This window comes from Stegastes partitus, unplaced genomic scaffold (genome assembly GCF_000690725.1).
Source record: "Stegastes partitus isolate 25-593 unplaced genomic scaffold, Stegastes_partitus-1.0.2 Scaffold156, whole genome shotgun sequence".
Classification (NCBI taxonomy): domain Eukaryota; kingdom Metazoa; phylum Chordata; class Actinopteri; family Pomacentridae; genus Stegastes; species Stegastes partitus.
Window position 1 is genome coordinate 304,862 of NW_007577887.1, and position 18,840 is coordinate 323,701.

General features: G+C 41.3%; 1 protein-coding gene across 2 annotated transcripts in view; it reads left to right on the forward strand.

Annotated features, from left to right (window-relative positions):
* Positions 1 to 18,840, forward strand: part of znf536 (zinc finger protein 536) — a 207,483-nt gene that overhangs the window by 42,882 nt on the left and 145,761 nt on the right. The window contains exon 3 of one of the 2 annotated variants that reach the window (XM_008279351.1): positions 2,600 to 2,715. The gene's annotated coding sequence lies outside the window, so the exon portion shown is untranslated. The remainder of the gene's footprint in view (positions 1 to 2,599; positions 2,716 to 18,840) is intronic. The other variant, XM_008279352.1, reaches the window with a different exon arrangement.

Genomic DNA, 18,840 nt, shown 5'->3' on the forward strand with positions numbered 1-18,840 from the left:
TTGCTGGGGAGGTGGTCCAGCAGTGGGCTCTGTTCCCTCCCAGCCGGACAGCCTGAGCCAGTCTGCCACTCATGGGGCACGTTTCAGATGGGGCGGTGCCAACGCTCGCACACACACGCGCGCACACACGCAAACACACACGAATAAAGTCGTGCACACACAAAAAACACACACCATCCTGGCTCCCTCCCACAAAGAGGGTTAACCCTTACTGGGTTCTTAGACTTGTATCCAGGATGAACAGGTGGTCCCACAAAACATGGGCATCCATTTCCCCATGACTTATCCTAGTGTGTGAATGTTTGTGTGTGCGTGAGGAGGGAGGGGTAGACATGGGTGGGGACGGGGGTGTGCACATGACTGCGTAGCTTTAGTACACCTTTTGTATATGTGTTGGATTTGTTTGGTATCAGGGTGTCTGGTGTACAGAGCAGCTTGCGGAGGGTCCCGCTGCTGTGTGAAATTGACATCAGATGGCCATCGTGACAAGAACAATATTACATCCAAGTTTCATTTAGCAAGGGACAGCTAATATATGTGTGCCGTGTGAACATTTGTTTGTGTGTGTGTTCATCGGCACCTGACCCCAGAATCTGACTGCACCAAACACAGCTGTCAACACTTTACATCTATGTTTTTTCCCCTTCTGTCCCTCTTTTCTTTTTTCCAAAATGTTTTTTTTTTCTTCCTCAAATCCCTGCATCCAGGATCCTTCCATTAAAGATAACTTGTATTGAGCCGCTTCTTATTCCCTTCAATCTGCCTCTCCGCTCCTGTCTCAAGTGATCCCTTCCCAGCAGAGAAAATCGAAGGTAAACCTCTTCTGAGGCAAAAACGGTGCACTCCACTTTGGATGTTTTAAATATCACTCCCTGACGGAGGAGGAGACGCGAGTTGCTTCAGTAAAAAACGTCAAGAACACAAAGTTATGTTTATCACTTGACCCGCTTTGATAAGTTACTCTCAGCATCTGTTTACAGCACGTAGCCGAGACCTTCTCTGCCTTTGATTCACTCTGCTTTAGTTATTTGTTCATTTGTGATCTGTGTCTCAGCCCCTCTGAACCCCAGACGCATGTGGAATAGACATTTTAAAAATATGAGTAAGTAAGCAAAGAGAGAAAGGCAGAGAGCAGAATGGAGCCGAGGAGATAAACATAAACAGCAGAGCGAAAGAAGGGAAAGAAGGTTTCTCTCTGAGTCAGCGTGTTTTAGTAAAGTCTGATTAAACGAGGTAGGAAACCGCTTGGGGTAGTAAATAACAGAGGTGTCAAAATGTTGCTTAATGACCTGGATATCTACTGCATGAAATATGTATCTGCAGATCTATGCAGGAGCTGCTGTTTTTTTTTTTTTTCCTTTAATGCCTTAATGTGTAGGGGGAGTTCAGATCTTTAAAATAAGCTTACGGTGAGTGAAAAGCGAGTGTGCTTTACAGGTTTTCTTTGCCGAAGACAAGTGAAGCACTTAATGTTGTACACGTTACTCATGTCAAGAGCGGTATCATTTTTTTCATGAGGAAACACAAATTTGAACATCACTACTTTTTTAAAGGCCTGAACCTGCAGTTTGAAGCATGAGAATCTTTTACAGAAATTGTCAAGATCCACGAGCACTCTTGGGATTTTAATGTGTAGGTGCAGTTTTAACCCTTCGATGCACAAGATGGGTCAAAATGAATGAATGATTTAGCATTTTGTATCTTTGTATGTCATGCATTTTAATACTCAGTATTGACTGGTAGGAAACTGTCAAGTGTCAGAAGTGTTTCTATACATTTTGTTTATGATTGCAATCATATTTATTTTATTTAGTTGTAAAGGCATGCGAGTACAGACAAAAAGAGAAAGAAAAAATCATTGTCAATGACCATCTCCCTGATACAAGGACGTGTAACTTCAGGCCTGTAAGCACAGGTTGATCTGTCTACTATTGATGAACAGAATCGCACACTATGGATGTTTATCATGCATTTTTAAAGTCTTGTTATGCCCTTATTTTACAAATACACCCTCATATTTTGTGTTAAAAAAAGACAATTTACACAACAAGTATTATCTGCTAGTGGGATGCTGTAATGCTACATTTATGAGCCATGCCAATACACTGGTTGTTATATTCAATCAATAACATGATCAGCTTTATCAGTTTTAATACATTACCCTTTACATTATTTTTTTCAAGTAATTAACTCTATTTTTATTAAATAATTTAAATTTAGACATTTGTTTTTGATGTGGTATGTTGGTGACAATTATACAATGTCCAAAAAATGTAAACAAAAAAAGTTAAAAATACAATATTTGTAGGGGTTCGTAGAGCAACATGAAGAAAAATGGACCGACAGACAGAGTTGAATGAACACAGAGCTGGAGGTAGTCAGAGGTTATTGCAGCACAGTCAGCAGTGCATCAGTCGATTCACCTTCCCCTCCTCTTTCCAGGGGGGAAACCCCTTCCTGAGGAGGGGATGCTGGGAGCAGAGAGAGAGAAGGGAGGGGGGGCAGTGGTGGCGGTGAACTCAGCACTTTCCTTATCTTCTCTCTCTCTCCCTCTCTCTCTCCCTCCCTCTCTCTCTCTCCCTCTCTCTCTCTCTCCCAGGGATCCCTGATCAGTGCCGACCAGAAGCGGAGCTGAAGCTGGCTTAACGGGGCTAAGCACACTGTCACGCTGTCTAAGAAACCACCCCCACCCACTGTCTGAGGTGACTGTCTGAGGTGACTAAGGGCTTTCAGGGAGGAGGAAGTGTGGAAGGGTGGGAGGAAAGGGAAGGGAGAAAAGTCTGTTTGGTGGGTGGGGGGGGGGTCGACTTGGGGTGAAGAGTAAGGTAGGGGGAATAACTGTGGACTCATTTGGGTATTTATTAGTCACAGCAGTCTTGCATGAATGGGTGAAACTCAAGTGAAGCGGGCAGGAAGGAAGAGTGAGGGTGAATAGAGAGCACAAAAAAAAAGATGGGGTGAGGAGGAAAAATGTCTGATGAGCCCATGCAGAATATTATTCACACTTTGATGCAAAATGGTATCGATGACGATCACCGTGTCAGAATAATGTCACATATACACACACACACACACACACACACACTCAGCAGTTGGCTGGGAGTGGACATACAGACGGACCGCGTGAGCATATCAACAGATAATTCAGATTTAATCCAATTAATTATCCGTTGTAGTAGGGTTAGTCTATCTTTAAGTCCACGTTGACTGTGTCTCACTGCCCTGGTCATTCCTCTCCCCAGCGTCCACACCGGTAGCTGTGTATTGTTCATGGCCTAGGTTATGTAATATTGATAGACATGTGTCTGGGACTTGACCTACGATTGAGGGCTTCATGTGCAGGGAGAAAAGTGCAATAAAATGCCTAGGACAATATACAGAGAAGCTTTAAAACCTCCACAGCATTGTCAGTCTGACTGACTGAAATGGAAACCCTGCAGGCCGCTGTGGCCTGACACTCTGGCATGCTCCAAGGATGCAAGGTTAGTTCACCTAGCAGCTATTTCTTGTCCAACTGTGGAATTGCCTTTGCCATCATATTGGGAATATCTAGCCAAGGTGTGGATGAACATGTTGCATTCGTCTGTTAATAGCAGGCCGAATACATGTAGCCTTGGTAGAGATTTATTTCAGTTGATATTAAAGTGGGGACTGACTGCGAGGCTGGTTTGGCATCTCAATGCAGTAGCATGACAAAGTTGGTGAACTCTTCTCACGTCACCTTCTCTCATGCTTTCCTTTCCCAATTTTGGAAGCCGACACTAAATGGATCTGCAATAATTCAGATGCGAGTGGGAGGATATATACATATATGTGTGTGTGTGTGTGTGTCTGGGTGTGAGTGTGTCGGCAGCTGTGTGTCGTTGTAAAGTCAGGCATTATGGCAAAAAATGCATGAATAATTTAGCGCTCACATTATTTTTCGAATGCCATTCTTTAGAATCTGACTGCGTCACTCTAACAAATGCGTATGTCGGAAAGTTCAGGGGATTTTGTAGAGTGCCTGTGAACAGTGAGTGATGGCAACCAGCCGACTCTCAGCTCCCTCTTGTCTACCAACAGCTCCATGTGAGCCCCGTGCACCATATTCCTTCTCAGAACTAACACCATGGTGAATCGAAACAAAAAGGCCACATATTTTATTTATGTGTCAAATGTGTAGTGAAAGGAGGGTAGGAAGGAGGTTGCAGGGCGTATCACTCCATCTGATATCATTCCATCCATGCGGATCCATTCTAGCAGACAGGGGGGGAGATGGGAAGGGAGCGAGCGCAAGAAGGAGGGAGGGAAGAAAGGAAAGCTGAAATGGTGGTCATATTGATTTGTCAAAGAAATACAGCATTGCGTGATTTGCTTAAACGTCCACATAAACCTGAGCTGTCAGAGGTGGGCGTGCATATATTGACATTTGGCCACACAGACATGGATTGTAGATTTTCTGTTTGGCTTAGCTACACACAGTCTTACCCGCTGACTTCATGGGGAAACAGCTAAAGTGGCCATTGTTTTCTCAAAAAATGTACTTCGTAGAGTGCTGTGTGTCTTAACTCCCCAATCTTCCTCCAAAAATGTTCTTAATTCGTCAAACTGCCACATTGCTACAAACTGCTTACAATTTTGTGACAGCATTTTTTAACTTAAAGTCCACTTAGTAGCTTTTTGTGAAACTTTCAGCTGTATCCCTCATGTCTAAGTCAGCACATATGACTTAGACATGGTCTGTGGGTTTCATATTTAGCTGCTACATTACAATTTTACTATGGCTTACGTTTACTATTTTATGAGATCATAAAGTGCACTATCACTAAAAAAATTGAATGAAACCGAGTGAAACTGAATGGAATACTCGTGCAGCATACATGATTCATGAGAAGAATAGAGAAGTGACCTTCCAGGGACTTCAGGTGCCTACGTCTAACAGGCTCACTGTTAAGCTTAAGTTCACTGGTGGGCCAAATTCCAAGAAACATGTTTCAATCCAATAACACCTCCAGCATTTTAAGCTTCATTTAACCACTTAAGTCCCAGGCTGTTTGATTTTATTTTGAAAAATCCACTTAAATTAATTTACTACATTCAAAAGGCCATGATGAACAATTTATCTAAATATAAAGGAAACACTGTTGGTCTTTGTATCCATTACAAGACCAACGCAAGAACAAAGTTTTAGTATTTTACTTTGGCCTACACAAAATTCCAAGTTAGAGAGTGCATAACAGCCTCATAATAATGAGTCATTGGCAGTGATGCTAAGCTACTGACAATTCTGAATTGTTCTCTACCAAATGATGCAACAGAAATAAAGCACACACATATTCAACCCATTTTAGTCACAGTAGTACCAGGAGGCCACTACATTTTAGCCATTTGGAAAGAAAGTGTGCCATATAACTCTTCTGCCTCCTGACAAGTAGTTTAATTGCAAATTCTCCATGATACTTTTGTCTCTTTGCACACAATGTGCTCATAAGACAACATATTCTATTTTATTTTGTTTTATTTTATTACTTTATTAACCTCCAAATGGCTATTTTTCATTGCAGGCAACTTTCTTACAAAATTACAAAAGTATTAACTGAGTAGTCACACTGAAACTATGACACCACACAAAGGCCAAAGAATGACGTACACGGATACTACATAGATACTCCTAACAGGCCGTAAAATAATTCACTTTCAAAACTGCAACACATGTGTTCAGCTTCAGAAACAAAATACTAGCCTCCCTTTTCCTTTCCACCATTTTTTACAGTGGTGCAACAAACATCAAGAAGTGAAAAAGCAGGACAAACGCAAACGTTACCACTCAGGCATACTTTACACTTGTTTTGTTGACATATTCTGAAACGTCAACTTCTGACCTTTTTAAAATGGCTAAACACACTTGGCGACCTCTCAAAATGGTGGCCCCTGCTTGCACTTTTAAAAGAATTTGACCCAGTCCTAGTTTTAGGACCATTTAGGAAGAAGTGGTTAAAACCTAACTTGCCATTTCTGCAAGATCCAATCCATTAAAAAAACATAATCCATATAAACATTGCCACACATATGCAGCTGCCTAGTATTATTATATTCCTAAAATACAGCAACCTTTGATAAAAAAACAAAACAAAACACTGCTCTGTTTTGTGAAGATAGAACCTCACTTAACACCACCCATGCAAAATTAGCTGACTCTTAGATCTAGAAAACACCAAGACAGCAACATTGTGCTTAATTGGTTCAAGGAATCTGCCAGGGATTCTGTTGTGTTTATCCACCTTGAAAAAAGTCTCACATTTGACCATTGGAGAATAGAGACAAGCTCTCTTCCACTCTGTGACTACATACCTGGCACAAGGACAAGAGTGGAGGGAGGAATGAAATTAAAGAGCAGTTAAAGAAAACTGGAGAAAAGAGCAGAGAGTGTGCACAGGGCCATAAAAGGGATAGTTTAACCATTGATCGAGAGCAGTGGTGGAAATGGCAGCTGTAAATCAATTTTATCTTGGAGCAGCTAAAGAGTGTTTTCTAATGAGGTTAATGCCATGTAATGTCTAAATTCCTCTGCTTAAAAGATGCCCTCAAGGTGGTGGCGAGAGATAGATGTCGCCATGGAAAGCTTAACACCTCACCATTCAGCGCCAAGCCAAGGGATGCCTTTTTCTTCCATGGAGTTTGCATTCTAAATTATGTTATCCCTTTATTTGTTAGAAGGTTTCAAGGGGTTATTTTATCATCCGGCACACCTTCGTCTAGACAGCTTGTTTTATTAAAAGACGGATACGTCTGTGGTCTAGATTGGGCGTTTAGTAAATTATTCATCCTCTGTCCACTTCCCATATGATGAGCTCCTGCCTAACCACCACTACAGCATATAACACACAACGGATCATGTGCTATTTCACCACTTTCAAATAATTATGTCAATCACATTTGAACAGGTATGGGAGTTTTGGAATACCACTCATCATCTCAGTGCTAGGCAGTAGGCAGTCTAGCATGCCATGCTGGAATGGGCCCAGCACTGCCACTGAAAAGACAAACTAACCCAGTGGTAGCACTGTAAGGTCATGCATGTGGATGGTCTGCTGCTACACTTTGCTTCCAGTAAAATGTGTGAAATTTGGCTACACCATGCATGAAAACAGCACCTAAATGGTGCATATATGCTAGAAAGATCCACCATGGAAGTGTAAAATGGACCAGTCTTCTATTTGTATATAAATATGTATATATATTTACATAAGGTGTGCATGGCCTTCTTACACAGAACTGGGTCATAAAGTGCCGAAGCTGGCCATTGCTTAGTAACTTTATCACTAACAGAGTCTACTGTAGTCTGTAGTCTGTAGATGTCAGCTAACTAGTTGAAAGGCTCACAGCACTGTGGTGGGTACAGAAACCAGAGACACAATCCCACTCACTTACATAATCATACGCCACTGGGCACCAAGGCAAACTAAAATGGGTTTATCAAAGCTTAACCAAGTCTGGGGTTTGGTACCAATAATCTAGATAAATCAGCATCATTGTGACTTTGCCTCGATGCACCATTGAGATCCTTGCCTGGAGTCTTTTCAGGTATAGATGTACCCAGAATACATCCTCCAGGAGGTGGCCAGGAATCAACGTCATTAGTTACCACAAATAACCTCAGTGACTCATCTTGATGCTTCTCCTGGAAATGTAACCTACCAAGCCCAATGGAAGCCAACATACTTATGTGACTGGCGTAAAGCAGAGACACAAACTTGAGGTTAACAAACCTCTTAACACAGTAATCTCTTCTGTCAATACTAGACCTTAAAATTGAGTTTTGTAATAGTGAAGATTTATTTAAGTATTTAATTTATTAGGTTCCCCTGGATGTGTAACCTTGTCAGAATAAAATGAGCCTTTGAAACTGCCCTTAGACTGTGTGGAATTTGATCAGACTATCGTGTTAAACTCAGTTTAGTTTCAAGGTTTAAACACGGATATATCAATTATACAAAATTGAATAATGGCAGAGGTTAAAAAAAGACAAGTAGGCATCATCTAATTTTCTCAGAAACCTCAGACCTGACCCAAGGGTGTGGTACTACATTGTGCAGAGAAGATTCAAAAGTTTCTTGTGTCTTGATCAACAACAAATATAAAGGGCTTCACTGAGAGTATACCAGTCTGAACAGTTGACAGTTGTGGAATTAAATGGGTGGGTGAGCTTTCAAAAGGCCAGATTTCAAACTGAAGCAAGTCTATAGGTTATTTTAACGCAAAACATGTAAAAATAAATACAAATACAAGCAACTGTCATCTGCTGTTGGTTGATCAGCCAGCATCTGTATTTTCTCCTGAATATACCCTCTGCACCCTTTCTTGAGTTAGGATAGGCAGAAGTACTTAGACAGAAAGCGGGAGTGTTAAGATTCATCAACTGATACAGCCTTAGCTGATGTGTACAGGGATTCCCACAGCATCCAGTATCAAGACTAATCACAAGCTAGCTAGCATGTCAGTAGACGCAGACATGTTAAAATATTACATTACACAAATTACATTAGTTAGTAATGGAGGCATAAGGAATCCTGTTTGTCTTCAGTGAGAGTGATCCGAGCTGTCTGTAAGCTGTAAACTAGACTCCTCCATAGGGTTGCTGATTGAAAGCAGCTCACAATCAGGAAGTGCTTTTTTTGGAATTCGGACACATTAGGAGTGCATTGCATTATAGGAGAGGCTTGAATGATTCACGGTGATGTCAAATGGGCTTCATGAATCTCCAGTGTTAAGGAATCACACCCTTCACCGTGGTGGTGGCTGTAGAATGGATGCAGCCTATTTCCGATTTTAATTAGTCCGACACTCACCATACATATCCACTGAACTGCATATATATATATATAGATATACACTGTACAAGATTCACTAACTACAATCAATAGGAAAACATATTAAACAGACAGAGGTTATGCAAACTTGTGTTTAAAACAATGCCACCATAGAACACAGTGTCTTCAAACCATGTGCGCGTGTGTGTGAATGTGTCTGAACTTGTGTTACTCGTGTTGTGAGGACAAAAATCTGTTTACATAGTCACACTGTGGGGACCAGGCTGTCTTTTGAAGATCAAGTGTCCCCCCCCAGTGACCTAAATCATTTAATCTGAAGGGGAAAACTTGCTTTCAGGTTAGAGTAAGGTTAGGTTTGGGTTAAGGTTAGGGTAAGTCAGTGTAATATCCTCTGAAGTGATGGAAACATGACTCTGTGTGTGCGGTTGTGTGTGTGTGTGTGTGTGGAAGGAAAAAAAAAATGAGTACAACCAGCACGCAGCATGAAACTTAAGGAAAGTTCATCTCCACAGACCTCTAGCATTGATCACTGGGGCCCTAAAGCTATTATCATGATCTAATTAGGTTTAACATAAGTCTGTGTCACGGCCCGGTGCAAGGCTGCCTTGTCCCCAATTCCACACTTTCACAGCACCCCTATTTAAAAATAGCACACATGCACCACATGAATACTAATACTTTTTTTTTTTTTTTCCAGTTACACTGAGATCTACTTTAATGTCAGACTGAGGTCTAAGCAAAGAGAAATGATGTAATTCACCAGCCACTGAACAAGTGAGGGGTAACCTCACAGGTTTCCCCTCTCATGTAGATGCATGAAGGCACTGTGACAATCCATCAGAGACAAGTCATTTATTGGAATCAAAAACACATTTATTTATTTTTTTGGACACAGTTCTGTACTGTACGTACATATGTAGGTGTTAGTCTGGAAAATAAATAAAAGCTCTGATGAACTGGCTTTAGAGAGTGTTTGAATCAGCAATTATTTTAAAAACACGCTGCTTTAGTATTGTTTAGAGGCAGTAAAATGGTCTCTTGATTGTTGTACATGTTTTCCGTTAATGATGCAACTTATAGACTAAACTGACTTCAAGCCATAGTAGCCATAATAATATTTATACGAAACGATTTTTCATTTTGTTGCTTATGCACACATGTAAGATAGCCTCCTGATTATGTTTAATTTTTACAGTTTGATGTCTTGCTGTAGATAACTGTAGGTTTCAGCCAGTTCTACTCTCTCTGTGTTCCTGTGAACTGTGAGTTAGAGATGATCTGAATACCTCAGGCTTAAAAGGTGCAAAAAAAGAGGTGAAACATGCAGCGAGTGCCTATAAATTTAGCTGTCAAAAACACTACTACTTTAGACTTTAATAGAATACTACAGTCTATTTAATTTGTTATGTACCTCATATCTGGGTTGAGGTGCTTTAATACAGTTGAGAATTACTGTTCTGACACCTTATTCATTTTCAACATGATTAGCAGCGATGGTGTGCATGGCTAGCGCAGTGGGTGGCAGCGGCCAAGTGCACCCGCCTTCTCCTCCCTGACACACACACACACACACACTCACACGCCACACACACACACATACACCACACACAAACAGATACAAACCCCTTACATGTACAAACTTAAGAACATGAAAGCTTGCATGCAGACTGAATAATGTGGGCTTTGCCGTCCTGACAAACTAACTTTTTTTCTTTTTCTTTTTCTTTTTAATTCAATGTTGTACAATCTATGCATCCGCTACAGTCCTATTATTTCAGGGCCAGACTGATGAACCGTGCTTCAGTGCCCATATAGGGGAAGACAAGGCGGCAAAAAAGGTGTTAAGAGGAATCCCCTCCCTCTCCACTACTCCTGTGTCCTCTGTTATTATGAATAGTAGTAAGAGAGAAATGCATATACCCCATTCAAATGTGTTCATGGTTTCTGAAGGACCACTCTCACCAAACGAGCCTCCCCCCCCCTCCCTCTTTTGATTGATATGTGAAATCCGTCTCCCTCTGCAGCTCTAAAGGCAGTCCCTGTGTGCGTCTGAAAGGTGCTCATTGTTGAGTAGAGACCACTTTGTCAAGAAACAATCCTGTTCCCAAGGAAGCTGAGAATGTCTTAAAAAAGATACAGGCCCTTATTGTGTACATTGGGGAACTTTAATTTTGTGTGTGAGGTCATTTTAATCCTGATTAATTTTTATAGTAGCGGTTGTAGTTCAATGGCTGGTCGCCCTAATGCTCTAAAGAAGGAGCAAAATAAAGGAAGAATGGGAAAGAATGAAAAACCCACCCACAGGCCCGCTGAACAATCCTAAACTTAAAGTGTCACGGAGAGTGAGGAGGAAGGGTAGAGGCCTTTGTTGATGGACACATTGGGATGTATTTAAGTTCTACAAAGGAGATCCTCTGAATGGAGGCCTGATTTTTGCTACAAGGTTTAAAATGCGTGGGTCTAAGGATAGATTTGCCACTTGATAAAGTTTGTGTAGGGTAATCTCTTAGGCCACAGAGGCTGAGGAGACATTGCCTCTGCACTGGTGCAGAAACGGAAAAGCAACAAGCTTCTATGCAGGTATGCATCTATGACACTGCATATGAGTGAGCATTCTCACACAGAATATTGGATATTTCCAACCCCATTGTTATCAAATTTGACCTCGGCAAACTTTAACAATGTCAGAGTCTTATTCTTTTTAATAATAGAACTCTCAGACTTCATCTCTTGTGCAAACTAATGGTCTTATTTGAATAGAAGTTTGTCTTTTTATCTGAGCTGCGTGGCTGTGTTGTTGTTACTTCGCCCTCTGGCCTCTTGTAGGTTTAGACTAGACACGAGCCTATTAGGTAGCAGAGTTGAAATGTAAACACCAAGCAGCTGAAAATGTGATTCTCCAAACTGGATAAAATTACCAGCTTTTTTTATTTTTTTTGGGGGGGGGTACATTTTTAGCAAATTAAAACCCTAGATAAACACATAACTTATTTTATTTTGTTGCATTCTTCAAACGTTGCAGGAGATTTGCTCATCACCACTGTGGCTAAATGGAAACTGGATCTTGTTTGAGAAACGGCAGGGTGAGACCAAACAGTGTGATTCATAATGGTTATTTATGTACCATGTAGCTGAAACCCAGCAGGGAGCAAAGGCATGGTCTTTACTAAGTACATCTTTTTCTGCTTAGTTTCTCCTCAGTTGGGCTTGTGGCCTGTCTTTCTGATATCATCTCTGTGTTTTTGATCATCCCCAAAATAACGAGTGTAGGAGTCTGCTGTTCTTGAGCAAAGAAATTAGGTGCATTCAAACAAGTTTCACTGGTGTGTTGTGACAATCAAGTCGGAGGCAGACAGATGCACATAGCTTCGGTTACCTCTGGTTTGGTGACAGATCCTCATCATTCCTTCCAAATTCCAGCAGCTAGCAAACTTACGAGTAAACAAACAATGAAAAATAATACCATTACCACTGACACTTGTACCCCGCTTTAGTCTGAAAAAAAAGCCACATTTCTAACTTTTGGAAAAAAACAGACCCTTTTCCTCTCTTTCCTCTAACTGTCCTTTATTTCCTTCTCTGCCTTTCCCTCCTCCCTCTTTCCCCTCTGTTCTGAGATGCAGAGATCCAAGTGCGCAGTGGTGCATTACTAAGGACACCTGCTCTGTTGACGTGGCCAGGCAGATTGACTGTGTGTTTGAGTGTGTGTGTGTGAGTGAGTGTGTGTGTGTGTGTTTGTGCTTTTTATTCATTCATCAATTTTTAAGCTGAGACAGGAACCAGACCCATCAAAATTGTTCTGAAGTGAATCTGTTCAATCCTGCTTCAAATTCAGCATAATGGGCTTTAAATCTTGAATTGACTGCAACAGTGCCCTTTGGCCACCAAAGTAGTAAGAAAATCAAACCAGTGTTACACGGGGAGGTTTTATGTGTGGAACGGACATTAGTGCTGGAAGAGATGGCATTTATTTATCTTTAAAAAAAAAAGAAATACCAAATTGTCGTCTTTAATTTAAATCATAAATCAGTATGAGTAATGAGGAGTGAAAATAGATTTACATGTGTAAGGTCCATATTCTGTCTATGAAAACATAGTTTTCCCTAAGATGCTTAGACCTGTTATGTACCAATGAAACAAATTAAAAAGCAAAATATGGGACCTCTCTCCCCCCGACTTTAGTAATTCTTCTTTGAAAAAAGGGTGCGAGTCCTCTTTGCAGAGGGCAGAAATGAACAAAGGAAGGAGAGTTCAATGCCTAGGAGGGCACAATATGTTCTGTTACATTATACTGTACTTTTTCTATTGCCCTGGAAGGAGAAAAAGAGTGGAAGTGAAGGTGGCAAAAGGCAAGCGAAAAGGAATATTTTGCCACCTTATTACTGACATTTGAATGAGTTCTGTTCGCATCCACTCCTAAACCCCCACCCTGTACTCCCACCGCACCCCAACCGACATACAAAAAAATTCTTATTCACTTAGTATGTAGGTCACATTACAGTGGTGTCTAGCTATTGGACATGGGCTTAGATAACTGTTTGTCGAGTATTAAATGCTTTCGCTGCATCAGCAGCCTCTGCCACTGGTATTTCTCACACAGCTGTGCAACTGAAAGGAGGCAGCGCCGCAGCAAAAATCATGTCACACTCATGCACATGCACACACATGCTTTCAACCCCTGACGCTTTTTTGTGTACACTTTAAAATTCTTGTTTGTGTAAAACATTCACTCTTCTCGTATAAAGGTGCCCAATGTGAAGTTGAAAACTGCTTTTCAAAGCCAGTCAGAGCAGCATCTGTAAATGAGGACCGTGCTTTGGTGAATAGGCGGTAAACCCACTGACCTGAGGTGCTAACTCAAGCAGATGAATCTTTGCTTTTCTTACCTCTTATCCCTGTTTGCTTTGGGTGACCTTGCACACCAGCTCTGATGCAGTGTGTTCACATAGCACTGCCCTAATGGCTTAGATAGGCCCCAGTGTGGCCAGTACTTTCCACTGAAAACACCCCTCAATGTTCGACCCTTTCCCTCCTCGATGGTACACTTGCTGTTCGCTACAACCACTGCAACCTCTGATTTGAAAATGGCCAGGCGGAGGTGCGGGGCAGAGGAGAAAATTGCACCTGCTTTTATACCAGCAGGATCCAGGCAAGGAGTTAAGTGTTCACTTAAAACAGAAAGGCAGGAGACAAGAGGGGCACCGAGCTGCCGTACAGTTTTGCCCTCTGTTGTCTTTGCATGAAATGAAAGATGCAAGAAGTATGTGTGTGTGTGTTTGTGAGTTTTCATCCCCTCCCTCTGTCCTTTGTATGAAATGAGCCCAGATGGTGATTGATTTTTCAAGTGCTGACATCCCTGCTTGAGAAGCACCCCTCCATTCTACACACATACACACACACACACACTCACACAGACACGCACAGACACACACACACACACACACACACACATACCCTTCTTTGTGCCGAGCAAGTCAGGCACACTAACATCTCGGTGCCATCATCATCTTTGTGACTGCCAGCAACCACCATTGATTGACAAAAGTATGCATGCAAACAAATAGACACACACACACACACACACACACACACACACACACACACACGCAAAGGACACACACACACACAGCCATCCAAACACACAAGCACAGAGCAAGAGGTCATTTCCACTCTGCCCTTGTTTACAGATGCTGCTTTAAAAATCCAAGCATGTAAATGTGTCCAAATAAAATATCAAAAATCTTAAAGGCAATCTGCTTTTACTCAAACGCATTTGAAAGTATTAGTTAATAAACTGTTCCGTTGATTGACAGAATGTTAATCAACAGTTTTAATAATTAAAAAAAATATATTTTTGAATGTTTATGAAGCAAGAAATGCCAAACAATCGCTGGTTCCAGTCCCTCAAAAGTGAGAGCTATTTTTTTCTTTTTTCTTTTCTATCATTGTATATTGATTTTAATTTTGTTTTGGACTGTGTGCTCTGAACAAAGCAAGCAATTTAAAACTATTATTTTGGACTCTTGGAAAGTTTTACAAGCAAATTTTTACAGTTTGAATAAACAGTTTTCACACACTGAACAAGGCCAACACAGTTATTATTTTTTTTTAAAAAACAGTTTGAACAAATATTTAAATAATCATGCAGACAGTCACAATCATCAGACTAATTAATGGCCTTTCAACCTAAAAAGAAAACGTCTGTTTTTAAAGAAAACAATCAGAAACCCAACCATGCACGGCTTTTGATATTAATGCACAATAGATTACAGTTTATTATTCTTTAAATGTGCAAAATCTGAATAAACTTCAGTTTCTACAAGATTAAAGGTTAAAGTCGAGCAAAAACTAGATATAAAAATGGCCATGTGTAGAATGACCTTGTGGGAAAAAAAAGAGAGAAACAAAAACAAAAGATAATGATGTTGAAGATATTTTATAGAGTAGCATTCTACAGAATCTTCCCATGGTGAGAGGCAGATAGAGAGACACAGAGAAATGGTAGGCAGGGGCAGCGTAAAGTGTCAGAGAGCTGTATGCCACAGCAGCCCCATTGAGTTAAAGTGGCTGTGTGGCTAAATGATGTCATTGGCTAACTAGGCGTTCTCAGGCCATTGCCTCTGTTTGCGTGACTAAATACATACAATTAAGGCCTCGGCACTTCTCAATCTCTGTGAACTCATTGTTATCCCCGGGTTCAAGTGCACTGATAATGGGGGGCAGAGGAAAACAGGCGTAGCAGTGAGAGAGACAGAGAGCTGGTGGGTAAAATAGACATCTCATTATTAGTGGCATTCTCTTTCACCCCAACAGCGCTACTAAAGCCTTGTTCACTAATCTGTCCCCTTTCCTGCCTGTTTTCTTTCTTCCTGTAGCTCTCTCTCTTTGTCTCACTTTTAATTTTTTTTTTTTACCTTTTCTATGATTTGAAAATTTGTTCCAGTTTTCTCTGCCTGTCTCTCACTGCTCCTCTCCTTTGTTTTGCGATGCTTTGTGTCACCAGTGTTTCCCCCCATAATGTGGGTGGTTTTCACATAGAGGCCTGAATACAGACCTTGTCTGACACCTTTTATGTTTTTTGGATTTTTATATTTTGTGTTGCAAATTAACTTCTGGAGGGGGTGAAAGTTTTAAGTGGATAGATAGTTTGACATTTTAAATTTCAATGACTTCACTTCACCAGCCCCTTATTATTTTGGACTGCAATTTCTTTTTCTATCTGCTATAATCCTTGTTGAAACCAAAGAAGCAGCTGCGACAACTTTTCTTGATAGTTTTGAAAACTAAATGGCAAAAAAATATACACACAAAAAAAACAAAAAAACTAAATCCTTGATAAAGAAAATAAGCAGCCCACACTGTAGCCTATCTAGAGCAGTGGAGGTCACACTGTGGTCTCCCTGCCATGACACACACACACACACACACACACACACACACCAAGCAGATCGAGTGTAATCGTCTAAAGCGAGACTTCCCTGATGGCCTCAACACTCGACAGTGATGCCCTCAAGTCTCAGAGAAAACTCTGTAACTGGAGAACAATTGCTTCTGTCTGTCTTGAGTAACTGGATCACTCTGCTGTCCTCCCTGCCCACAGGCACACACACACACACACACTACGACACACACACATCATCATCACAATCACACATTAATGTATACACGCTCACACACAAACAACGCATACACACCGATATTCTATCACGAAGACACACACAAGCGGACAGATAAACACCGCTAACAAGAGAGAAGCGGAAGTGAGCTCACACACACACACACACACACACACACACAAACAGCCAGTTTGCACAAGTTTGTATGACAAAGAGGTGTGTGTCTGAGGCCTGATGGAGGGCGACTCCTTCAGTCGCTGGTGCAGTGGTGGTAGTCTAGGTAAATGGATCTTATTTAGTGGCGCATCAACACGTGTAAGGGGGCTTACGGCTCATTACTCTGGGCTCTGATCCTCTCTGCTCACCCACTGATGGATGGCCGGGGCTGCTCGGAGGAGGTGCAGGTGGGGGGAGGTGAAGGAGATCGGGATGGACATCGACCATACACTCCTTCCTGCCTCCCTCCACCCTCCTTGCCCCCTTGCACTTCCTGCCCTCGCTGTTTTCCACCTGCTTTTTTCTTTATTACTTTGGATATAATTTTCACACACATGCCCCGTGTTAGTCCTGCGGGGAAAAGGTGTTTGTTTCAAGAAATTGCTGATAAAACTTCAGTTTTTCTGCAAAATATTCAACAAAAAGCACGTCAAACTGTGTATGAACTCTTCACTCAGATATCACAAACTGTAATCTACATTAATCAAGACCATAAGATCTAACTAAAAAACCAACAAGTGACAGAATGCAGACACTCTTTTAATTATCATCGGAATGTAGATTTTTTTTTTTTTCCCCCATGAATAAAATTTAGAGAAAACAAATAAACCCATGCACATCAGTATTTAGTGAATTTTAACCGTCAAAACCTGTTGTTCTTTAGAGGTTTTGGAGGCTGTAACTGCTTCAACAGGCAGTAAAGTTTTGGTCAGGCATTCTGCATTCAACCTCTTTACCCTGTTTCAGAATCAGTCTTCGGTAAGTGGTGAACTTTTAAACTCTTACATTAGCTCCCTGACACTTAATTGTTACCAGCACACAAACCTGCACTGTAAACGTCGCAGCCATGACACCACACTATCACACACACACACATACACACACACACACACACACACACACACACACACATGCTCCTTTCAAAGCGCTCAGTCAAGTCCCTCTTTCTTAAGCTCGTGGAGCATTCCTCTCATTCATGGAAGCAGGGCCCTCCTAGTGAAGCGCTTAATTGGCTGCAGATTGCTCTTTAACCTCAGGGTTACACCGCACACACACACAAACAAGGCATGCGCACACAAAGACATAAGCAAATGCGCACACACACACACCATTTGGGCAGGCTGTTAACGTCTTAAGGGAAATGGAGAGTGGTTTTTACAACTCAGTGGGGAGGTCAAGGGTCAACAGATTTGTAACAGACAATCTCTAAGGATCTGTCAGTCAAGGCTAAGATGCCATGGTGACTACTGCACAGGCACACACACACTCATATAAGAGGATACTTCTCAGTTGCCTCGAAGTGTCTGCTTTGCCATTTTGCTGTTTCAGCTGTCCCTGCAAAGATGGAAGAATTTGATGAAGTCTGGTCGAACAAGCTGGACAGGATCAGATGCGGCCCACTTGACTTTAGAGCTGGTTCAGTCAGTTTTGGACTTGTGTGCATTTAGCCCAAATGGGACATCTCAGTCCCAGAATTATCCGTTTTAACCCTCTGTCCGTCGGACCAGCTGTAATATCTCAGCCCTTGAATTTGTTGCTGAACAGGGAGATGTGTTTCTGTCTGCCTCCCCTACTGGGACAACTGTACTACTCTTCTAAACAGAAGCTCTGACTGTCACTGAGATTAAACTCTGGCTTGAGGAAAAAAAGAAGGAAAAAAAAAGAAGGAATTCATCATACGCAGATTCTAAAATAAAATTGTAGTGGGCATTTTTGACATATGTCTTTATTTACATTGTAGTTGAGATATTTTTACATTTTCTTGTTTCTGTACGGGTGCATGTGTGGGTATGTTAATCTCTCTCTCACTACTCCCTATTGTTTAGGATACATGGTAAATATGCTTTTCTGCATGACTCACTCTCTTCTTCCAAAAGAATTAAGATCTCAGTGTTTTTCTCCCAAATTAGCTTTTACACTTTTATCCTGGTGCATGAAAGAACTTACTGCTAATATGATTGTGTGCGACGGAGGAAGAACAAGTGGTAGCAATTGAAAAAGAGACAGAGGGATACTAAAGGATGAGGAAAGAAAAAGAACATTAGTTATTTGAAGCAGTGAGTCAGTTAAGATTTAAATGCTTTTTTTGATGAGCTTATACTGCTGGAGAGGAAGAAGAAAAAGAAAGAAAAAAAAAAAACAATGCACACTTTACAGCATTCAGACATCTGAAACAGGTAGAGATTCAGTAATGCCTG